This window comes from Lutra lutra, chromosome 4 (assembly GCF_902655055.1).
Source record: "Lutra lutra chromosome 4, mLutLut1.2, whole genome shotgun sequence".
Taxonomy (NCBI): domain Eukaryota; kingdom Metazoa; phylum Chordata; class Mammalia; order Carnivora; family Mustelidae; genus Lutra; species Lutra lutra.
The window spans coordinates 176,467,998-176,477,837 of NC_062281.1; the positions used below are offsets into that span (position 1 = coordinate 176,467,998).

The window sequence follows — 9,840 nt, forward strand, 5'->3', positions numbered from 1 at the left end:
GAGCAACAGGTAGGGAGAGAGGGAGGAAGCAGGCTCCCCGCTGAGCAGAGAGACCAATGTGGGGCTTGATCCCAGGACCCTGAGATCATACCTGAGCAGAAGGCAGCGGCTTAACCCACTGAGCCACCCAGGCGCCCGTGGACAACTAACGTTTATGAGGACCAACGGTCAGTTCTTGACACTGCCCGAATGACAGCTTTGAGAGGGTCATAGTGTGCTTATTTTAGAGCCGAGGAGACTGAGGCTTGTCTCAGGTCGCAGAGCAGAGCTGAGACTCACATCTGAGTTTGTCTCACTCTTCATTACCCCCCTGATGCCACAAAGGGGGATGGCAAATCAAGTACCAGGAAGACCAGGACACAGTGGTCAGGTCCCCGTGGGTTGGTGGCAAGGGTAAGGCCGGAACATCTGCTTCCTAGAGCCAGTCTACCCTCTCCAGTCAGGCCTTCTGGAAATCCACGTTATCAAGGCTCGGCTTCTGGCTGGTCTCAAACAGCTCCATCTGTTGGTTTAATCTCACTGTTCCACTGTGGTGGATTTTACCAATTTAACTTGTTTTGGCAAATTGGTGGTGAGGCGAAATCCTCACTGTTAGAATCAAATCATCATATATTTCCTTCTCACACAACCTTGTAAGATGTTGTTATTCTGCACATTTTTACGGGTGAGGAAACTGAGGCTCAGAGATAAAGAATCTGAGATTACTCAACAAGGAAGACAGACTAGCTGCTGAGTTTACCCAAGGTCAGAACCTTATTTGCTATTTCTGTGTCTGACAGGACAAGTGGAGGATCTGAGAAGGCCCAGGGTTTTTCACACTTTTTTTTTAAGTGGATGGATGGATGGATGGAAGTAAATAAGTAAGTAATTTCTATGCCCAAAGTGGGGCTTGAACTCATGACCCTGAGCTCAAGAGTCATATGGTCTACCAACTGAGCTACCCAGGGGCCCCTCTTCTGGCTAACTCCTAACAAATCAATAGGAAGCCATTTTAAGGGGCGCCTGGGTGGCTCAGTGGGTTGGGGCCTCTGCCTTCGGCTCAGGTAATGGTCCTGGGATCGAGCCCCAGGTCTGGCTCTCTGCTTGGCGGGGAGCCTGCTTCCCCCTCTCTCTCTGCCTGCTTCTCTGCCTACTTGTGATCTCTCTCTCTGTTAAATAAATAAATAAAATCTTAAAAAAAAAAAAAAGAAGCCATTTTAACAGGTGTCCATGTACTATCAGTCATTGGTCGCTTGTGTGGTAGAACCTGAAGGGGCCTATGTCTCTGCTCATTCCCTACTTCCAGGAATAGGAGATAGAGAGGAGCCTCAGGAAGGGTGTGTGTTCGAAGAGGAATCCTTCCTGCCAACTTTGCCCAAATTAAGAGTCTGCCCCACTCCCACCCTCCCCACTGATTCCTCAATTGAATTATTCTCTCCACTTCACTCTGTGTAGCTGGAAAAATATTTTTGTGTGTGTGTCAGGTCCCTATGGATGCCTCTAGCTCCTTCTTTACCCACCACCGGTAGTCTGAGCTCCAGCCACGCTCCACATTTTTCCTCTTCTCAGGCCTCCGCCAGGAACACTCCCCCTCTCCTCTTCAAAGGGCTGACTCCTACTACAGGCCTTGGGTTAGATCCCTGTGCGGCAGGAAGCCTCTCACTGGCCAGTGAGGTCACATGCCCTTTTGTTCACTGTGACAGCTGTCTCCCTCCTAGGTCATTTGAGGGTAGTGATCAATGGTGGTATGCCCAGTGTTTGGCACAAAACAGGAACCAAGTAAATATTTATAGTTGAAGGAATGAATGAGAGTGGATAAGTGCTATTCATTCATTAATTCAGCCAGTCAAATCCCACAAGAGGGCCGGACTCTGAACTGGAGGAGCTACAGGCTCAGAGAAGACATTGTGCGGGAAGTGGTTCTGAAGCCGGGTCTCCCAGGACGAGGAAAAGCTGGGGAGTTCAAGGAGGAACAGCACTCTAGGCAGGAGCCGCTAGACAAAGGCAGTGAGGCATGAAACTGCTTGAAAGGCAGTTTGAACCCAGCATTCCCAGAAGCCTTTGTAGTCAGCACCCGTGGGCAGTGCACTGTCAGCACTGGGATCTTTGAACTTCCTCTCTTGGAGGCTCCTGCCATGGGCTAGGGTCATGTGTCTGCCCTCTGCAGGTAGCCCCAGAATCCAGATGTCAGCTGACCTTGCCTGAGAGTCATGTGTGACTGGGGTGGGGTAAGAGACTCTCCCTCCTCACCCTGCTTTCCCTCCGGCAAATCATGGTGCCCACCTCGCAAGAGAATCCTGAGGAGCTGTGCAGCTGTGCAGCACAGCAGGCAAGTTGTGCACATTTGCATGAGAGAAATCGAGGTTTTAGTTCCAACCCCCACTTACTAGCTATGCAGCCTTGGCCAAGTTTGATTCATTCATTAATTCATTTACTTCGTAATTGTTTCAGTAAGTGCTACTTCACATACCAGGCACTTACTTACACAGCAGTGAAAATAAAAAGACAGTTCCTGGTCTTGGTGGTTCACACTGTAATGGGGAAGACAGAAAAAAAAAATCCACTATAATGTGATGTCAAGAAGCAAGTGCTGGAGTGCCTGGGTGGCTCAGTGGGTTAAAGCCTCTGACTTCGGCTCTGGTCATGATCCCAGGGTCCTGGGATCGAGCCCCGCAATAGGCTCTCTCCTCAGTGGGGAGCCTATTCCTCTATTCTCTCTCTGCCTATCTCTCTGCCTACTTGTGATCTCTGTCTGTCAAATAAATAAAATCTTTAAAAAAAAAAGCAGTAAGTGCTATAAATAACAATCAAGCAGGATAATGGCTTGAAGAGTGACAAGGTGCTACATCAAAATAGGGTTTTCTGAGCTGACATTGGAACAGAAAACCAGGGGAAGTGAGGGAGTGAGTAGTGTGGGTGTCTGTGATATCAAGAGAGAATATTCCAGGTAGAACAGCATGAGCAAAGGCCCTGAGGTAGGATCAGGCAAGGTATGTTCAAGCAGAGCAGAAAGGGTGAGGGAGCGTAATGAATGAGGAAGCAAGTGGTGGGTGATGAGGGCAGAGAGGAGGAGGAGGATCCAAATCACATGTGGCTTCAGAAGCCATCGTGGGAGTTCAGCATTTATTCCAAAGGGCTTGTAAAGTCAGTGGAGATTTTGGAGCAGGTGAATAATATAAATTTTTTCTTGGTTATATTTTTTTTATTTTTACATCTTTTAAAAAAAATTTTTTTAAAGATTTTATTGGGGGGCGCCTGGGTGGCTCAGTGGGTTAAGGCCTCTGCCTTCAGCTCAGGTCATGATCCCAGGTCCTGGGATCGAGCCCCACATCGGGCTCTCTGCTCAGCAGGGAGCCTGCTTCCTCCCCTCTCTCTCTCTGCCTGCCTCTCTGCCTACTTGTGATCTCTCTCTCTCTCTGTCAAATAAATAAAATCTTTAAAAAAAAAAAAGATTTTATTGGACAGAGACACAGCAAGAGAGGGAACGCAAGCAGAGGAGCAGCAGGGAGCTGGATGCGGGGCTCGATCCCAGGACCCTGGAATCATGACCTGAGCCAAAGGCAGAGGCCCAGTGACTGAGCCACCCAGGTGCCCTTTTACATCTTTCTTTTTTTTTTAAAGATTGTATTTATTTATTTGACAGAGATCACAAGCAAGCAGAGAAGCAAGAAGGGGGGTGGGGAGTAAGCTCCCTGCTGAGCAGAGAGCCCAATGAGGAGCTCGATCCCAGGACCCTGAGATCATGACCTGAGCAGAAGACAGAGGCTTAACCACTGAGCCACCCAGGCGCCCCTATTTTTACATCTTAAGGGAGGTATAAGTGACACACAGTAAACTAACCGTACATATTAGAGAGTACAATGTAATGACTTTTTTTTTAAAGATTTTATTTATTTATTTGTTAGAGAGAGAGCACACGAGCAGACAGAGTAGTAGGCAGAGGCAGAGGGAGAAGCAGGCTCTCTGCCGAGCAAGGAGCCTGGTGTGGGACTCGATCCCAGGACGCTGGGATCATGACCTGAGCCGAAGGCAGCTGCTTAACCAACTGAGCCACACAGGCATCCCTGTAATGACTTTTTTTTTTAAAGATTTTATTTATTTATTTGACAGACAGAGATCACAAGTAGGCAGAGAAGCAGGCAGAGAGAGAAGAGGAAGCAGGCTCCCCGCTGAGCAGAGAGCCCCATGTGGGGCTTGATCCCATGACCCTGGAATCATGACCTGAGCTGAAAGCAGAGGCTTTAACCCACTGAGCCACCCAGGTGCCCCAGTCAATTGATTTCTACAAAGGTGCCAAAGCAATTAGATGGATAATCTTTTTCAACAAATGAAGATGGAACAATCTGAAAGCCATATGCAATAAATAAACTTTGACTCTTACACTGTGCACAAAAATTAAAAATGAATCCTAGATCTAAATGTAAAAGCTAAAACTACTAAGCTCCTAGAAGAAAACGTAGGAGAAAATCTTAATGCATTTGAGCGAGGCAAAAAATTTTAAATTAGGATACAAAAAGCACAAAGCATAAATAAATAGGCATATTGGACTTCGTCAAAATTAAAAACTTTTGCTCTTTAAACATCGTGGCTGGTGTGTTGAGAGCAGACTATAAGAATGGCCGAAAGTTGGGGCGCCTGGGTGGCTCACTGGGTTAAGCCGCTGCCTTCGGCTCAGGTCATGATCTCAGGGTCCTGGGATCGAGTCCCGCATCAGTCCCGCATCGGGCTCTCTGCTCGGCGGGGAACCTGCTTCCCTTTCTTTCTCTCTGCCTGCCTCTCTATCTACTTGTGATCTCTCTCTGTCAAAAAAAAAAAAAAAAAAAAAAAAAAAAAAAGAATGGCCGAAAGAGGGAGAGGAATTAGGAGGCTACTGTGATTGCGGGTCAGCAATGAGAGCGTCTGCGGAGGCGGTAAGAAAAGGTGTTAACCATCTTAAAGGTGGAGAACACAGAATTTGCTGATGGGTCGGAAGTGGGATGTTAGAGGCAGAAGAATCCAGGGTCCCTTCAAGGATGTACTGAGATTGGGAAGAGCAGGTGTCGAGGAGGAAAGACTAGGTTCTGAGAAGCCTATTTTTTTTTTTTAAAGATTTTATTTATTTATTTGACAGAGAGAAATCACAAGTAAGCAGAGAGGCAGGCAGAGAGAGAGGAGGAAGCAGGCTCCCTGCTGAGCAGAAAGCCCGATGTGGGGCTTGAACCCAGGACCTGGGATCATGACCTGAGCCGAAGGCAGCAGCTTAACCCACTGAGCCACCCAGGCGCCCCGAGAAGCCTATTTATTGACCAAGTGTAGGTGTCTCGGAAGCTGCAGTGTGTAAGGTCTGGAGCTCAGGAGAAAAGTGAGGCTGGAGAAATATTTGGGAGTCATCTGAAAGTTTCTTTTTCTCAGAGTCTGTCTTCATAAAATAGGAGTAATAGTAGTACCTACTTTTTATTTTATCTTCTATTTAGATTTTATTTGACAGAGGAGAGCACAAGCAGAGGGAGCGGCATGCAGAGGGAGAGGGAGAGGGAGAGGGAGAGGGAGAAGCAGGCTCCCCACCGAGAAGGGAGCTTGACTGGGGTAGGGGGGGGGGGTCCAAGGCACACGCTTAACTAACTGCGCCACCCAGCATCCCCCAGTACCAACTTTTAAAGTGTATATTAAGGATAAAAATTAATGGATAAACACCGAATAGCTGTTTAATTCTTGACTACTTGTGTTTACACTGACGATTACTCTTTCCACTCCGCACGTGGCACAGTGACTCTAGGAGTGTGGTCTCCGCAGTGGACTTGTGGGTTCCAGTCCTTACCTTGTTAGTTACCTGGGTATAGCTATTGGCAGGGTTACTATGAAAACTGGATGAGATAACTGAGCATCATTTACTTAGTTACCGCTCAGTAATTTATCTGTTAGTGGAAGAGGGAAGTCTTGAACAAATAATGCGTTCATCTTCCGACTACTCGGTCGCCTCTTCCTTCCTAAGAAGCCTTCGCCCAAGGGCCCCGCTCCAGCGGGAGCTCGCCGAGCGCCTCTCCAAACCCACCCAGCCGCTGCTGCTCCTTGGCCCACGGCGCTCGAAGCCGAGCACTGATCGCAGCTCACGGCGTCATTTCCCGATTTTGGAAGTCCGACTGAAGTCCAGCGGGCACGGAGGGTCGGCTTCATTTGCGAGCACAGGGCCCGGTACCGGACGTTCACTGAGTGCGGGACACACGCAGAAGGGTCCGCACCTGCTTAGCTTGGGGCGGCGCGCTCAGCGCGGCAGGGCGGGCGGACTACAACTCCCAGCGGTCTGTGCGGCGCGTTACTCCAATTGTCTGCGCGGCCTCCGAGGTGGGGGGGGGGAGACCTATAAAAGCCCTCCTCCTACGAGTGGGCTTCCTTTTTCCCAGCCACCGTGGTGCTGGCGTGTCGGGCTGCGGGTGTGCTGTAGTTCACGGCCGTCCTCCTCTCACCTCGCGGTAGCTTCGTCGCTCCTAGCCTCGCACCCGCCAGGCCTCCCTCCCGAGGCTGTGGGATGTTGAGAATGGCTCGGAGCTGCCGGGCCTCCCGGCGTGCTGGGACCAAAGCCCGGAAGGCCTGGTCGGCTGCATGCGCGGTGAGAGGGGCCAGAGCCCGCGGGGGCGGTACCTGCTCCCGCCTCGGCCCGCGCATCCCTGCGCTGCAGTGCGACGGGTGAGTAACGCGGACAGGCGGCCTGGTGCAGGGCAGTCCTGGGCCGGAAGTGGCTTAATTTTTGGAGACGCCGCGCGGTGGTGTCCATCAAATCTGAAACTGAATCTCTGTTAAAGCTACCTATTGGGTGACCTTGGGGAAGTGATTCCTGTCATCTGGCTGCACAGCACGTTAAGCAATCCATGCAGGTGGTTAAGAAGGGTAGGGTTTTCTGGGGTCGCGTCTTGGAGTTTTTTAGATCCTATTTTGAATCTTAGTTCTGTGTCATTCTACATTGCCTGACGACCTTAAGTAGGTAGCTTAATTGGTCTAAAGCTACTGGTAAAACGGATAGTAAAATCGTCCTATGAAGACGAAATGAGTTTACAACTCGGGCATATAGTAAAATGAAGTGGTAATTGGGGCCTGGTAAGAGGGTATCTGTTCTCGGCTCCTGGCTGGCTCAGTCGGCTGAGCATGCTCCTCTTGATCTCAGGGCTCAGGGTCTTGAGTTCATCCCCATGTTGGGCACAGGCTCAGTCTATATCAGTTCTCTTTAAGTTAGTGCCATGCCCATTGTGAGCCAGGACCTGGTCCGAGATAAGAGTCTGGCTTCTGACTTCTAACCAACCGAGCCACCCAGGCGCCGGTGGTACCTGTTCTCTTACTTGTTCTCCAGTATATTTCAGCCCGTGAATTTCAGTTAGGCAGGAGTGCTCGGGCTTTAGGTGAGTCAGCCTAGACAGCATTTGGGGCGGTCCCGGGACCTGAATTGCCCTGTGGCCCTTATCGAAGCTGCAGCTGCTTCCACATAGCTGCTGTGGTCAAAAAGGAGCCCAGAGTGACAGTTTTCCTTGACGGTCGCCGTTCTGTTTGCTGTAACTGATCTGCAACATTTCAGGAAAAGACAGTTGTACCTGCCATGTCTCAGGTAGAGGTGGAGTCCTTTATTAAAAATGACAGGTTTCGGGCGCCTGGGTGGCTCAGTGGGTTAAGCCGCTGCCTTCGGCTCAGGTCATGATCTCAGGGTCCTGGGATCGAGTCCCGCATCGGGCTCTCTGCTCAGCAGGGAGCCTGCTTCCCTTCCTCTCTCTCTGCCTGCCTCTCTGCCTACTTGTGATCTCTGTCTGTCAAATAAATAAATAAAATCTTAAAAAAAAAAAAATGACAGGTTTCCAGAGACCAGCAGAAACGTTCTGATAATGGGGTCTTTTTTTTTTTTTTTTTTTTTAAGATTTTATTTGTGAGAGCGAGCTACGAGCAGGGGGAGGGGCAGAGGGAGAGGCTGGCTCCTTGCTGAGCTGGGAGCCTGATGTGGGACTTAAACCAGGACCCTGGGATCATGACCTGAGCTGAAAGCAGGGGCTTAACCGACTGAGCCACCCAGGCGCCCCTGATAGTGGGGTCTTGGCATAGAGTTGCTAGGAGAAAACTTTAGAGAAGTAAATTGCTGAGAACCAGTTCATGTAGGGGCAGGTGGAGCGGGGTGGACAGGTATACTGGGCAAATCTAGTGGCAAGTGGCAGATCTCAGCAGTGCTTTGGATCACTGCACTGAAAAGCTTAAACATCAGTACCAAAAGCCAGTCACACCTTTAACTGTGAAGACCAAAGGAAGGGAACAGTAAGATCATTCAGGACGACTGTTTCCCATCTCAGCTGTGCCTGACTGAAGATTCCAGGAGGACTTTGAAGTGGAGCTTTTTGGTGAGGATTCTGGGGTCGTGACTGACTTGGAACACAACCACCTTGGGTCCGGTAGGTTTCTGGGAACTCCCTTGGCGGGGCGGTACAGCATGTTTCCAAGGGCTGTGGCCGGCTGTGGCCATGGGATCTCCAACTGCATGCCAGAGCAACCTGGAGAGACTTTGACAGCACAGGTCAGCACGGTACCTGCCGCTGCCACTCGCCTTTCCTATAGCGGCCCCGGGGGCTCCTACCAGAGCCCGGGGGCTTTCCATAACCTTCATGTCGATGGGTCTGTTGATGGACTTTCTGGTTTGGAGCTTTCACACTGTTTTCTCCAGGTTGCCCCGAAGGGTCCCTGTCAGTGTCGGCTTCTGAAGAGTCTGAGGTTCCCGGGCTGTTGCTGTGCTTTAGACGAGGTACAGTTACGTGCTGGATTCAGCCTGACCCTCCGGCTCCCTTTCCCATCAGATCTGAACACTGGTCTTGGTGGTCGTAAAAGGAGGAAAAGGAGCACTGAACCTGGCCTCGTGGTGCTTATAGTCTGGTGTATAGGCTGTGGGCTAGTTTCAAACAGGGTTTGAATTCTCTTTGAACTGGTTTCCTCCTTCCCACTAAACTGGGATAATCTTCGGCTTAAAGGGAGGATGTATGTGAAGCTCTGGGAGTTGTAGTGGTGGCTGACTTAGTACTTCTGTATTTGATAAATACCCATGGTTCTCTTGTCTCCTGAGTCTGTTTTTGTTTTTGTTTTTTTGTAAAGATGTGTTACAATACAGCTGTCCTCATCTGTGATTATGGATCTAGTCGGGTAAGTTGGCTGCCAAACTTCTTCCGTAGCTTCCTTGCAGCTTCAAGTAGTGCTTGAGCCTTGTGAACCCCAAGTAGTGTAGTGAATTGATAAGATACAAGGCTGTTCAGGCCTCTGGCAAGTCTTAGCTTTTCTACACATTTTTGACACCTGACCTTCCTCGTATGCCGTATTAGCTGTTCACGGCCAGGAGAGAAACGTGTACAGTGACTTGGGTCTTAGATTTGCCCATCCTGCTGGAAGGCCACAAGCACACTGAAGGTACCAGATGCCAAAGCCCTGCACGATGGGCAGCAAGGGCCGATTGCCATGCATTTATGGTCGTGGTTTGAGCTTGGGGAGACATCAAGCCATGGGATCTTACTGGCCTTTTCCTAGGAGTATGGGAGATGGGTTGGGTGGAAACAAGTGTAGTTCACCTAGCTTGGGACGTTATGCTGACTGGTCCAGGATGAAACCTAATCTGAATGGACATCTATGGATGATAAATGCGGATATGGGACTGAGACCAGCTATTCAGAAAAAGCCTGAGTGGCATTAATTAATTAGGAGTATTAACACACTGACTTATACTTCCTTTTCAGGACCGAAACACTGTGGGAAGAGGCAAGCTGAAAGATTTTGGTGGAAGACCATGACCTCTGTATTTTTGTTAATGTTGGCACATGGCATGTGACTAATAAAAGACTTGAAGTAGGTTTTCCTATTCCCTGTTACAGTGTT

The 9,840-nt window shown here is 49.6% G+C and overlaps 1 long non-coding RNA gene and 4 other non-coding genes across 5 annotated transcripts; all 5 read left to right on the forward strand.

Moving 5' to 3' along the window:
* The first annotated feature begins 6,360 nt into the window (after positions 1-6,360).
* On the forward strand, positions 6,361-9,823 carry LOC125098201 (uncharacterized). Its single transcript, XR_007126758.1, has 5 exons — positions 6,361-6,642; positions 8,280-8,378; positions 8,648-8,725; positions 9,070-9,117; positions 9,702-9,823. It is a non-coding gene; the product is annotated as an uncharacterized LOC125098201 (long non-coding RNA).
* LOC125099549 (small nucleolar RNA SNORA16B/SNORA16A family) lies at positions 7,400-7,534 on the forward strand. The gene has a single exon (XR_007127260.1). It is a non-coding gene; the product is annotated as a small nucleolar RNA SNORA16B/SNORA16A family (small nucleolar RNA).
* On the forward strand, positions 8,413-8,543 carry LOC125099560 (small nucleolar RNA SNORA44). The gene has a single exon (XR_007127270.1). It is a non-coding gene; the product is annotated as a small nucleolar RNA SNORA44 (small nucleolar RNA).
* Positions 8,753-8,885, forward strand: LOC125099562 (small nucleolar RNA SNORA61). The gene has a single exon (XR_007127272.1). It is a non-coding gene; the product is annotated as a small nucleolar RNA SNORA61 (small nucleolar RNA).
* Positions 9,558-9,631, forward strand: LOC125099576 (small nucleolar RNA SNORD99). Its single transcript, XR_007127284.1, has one exon. It is a non-coding gene; the product is annotated as a small nucleolar RNA SNORD99 (small nucleolar RNA).
* Positions 9,824-9,840: the final 17 nt, after the last annotated feature.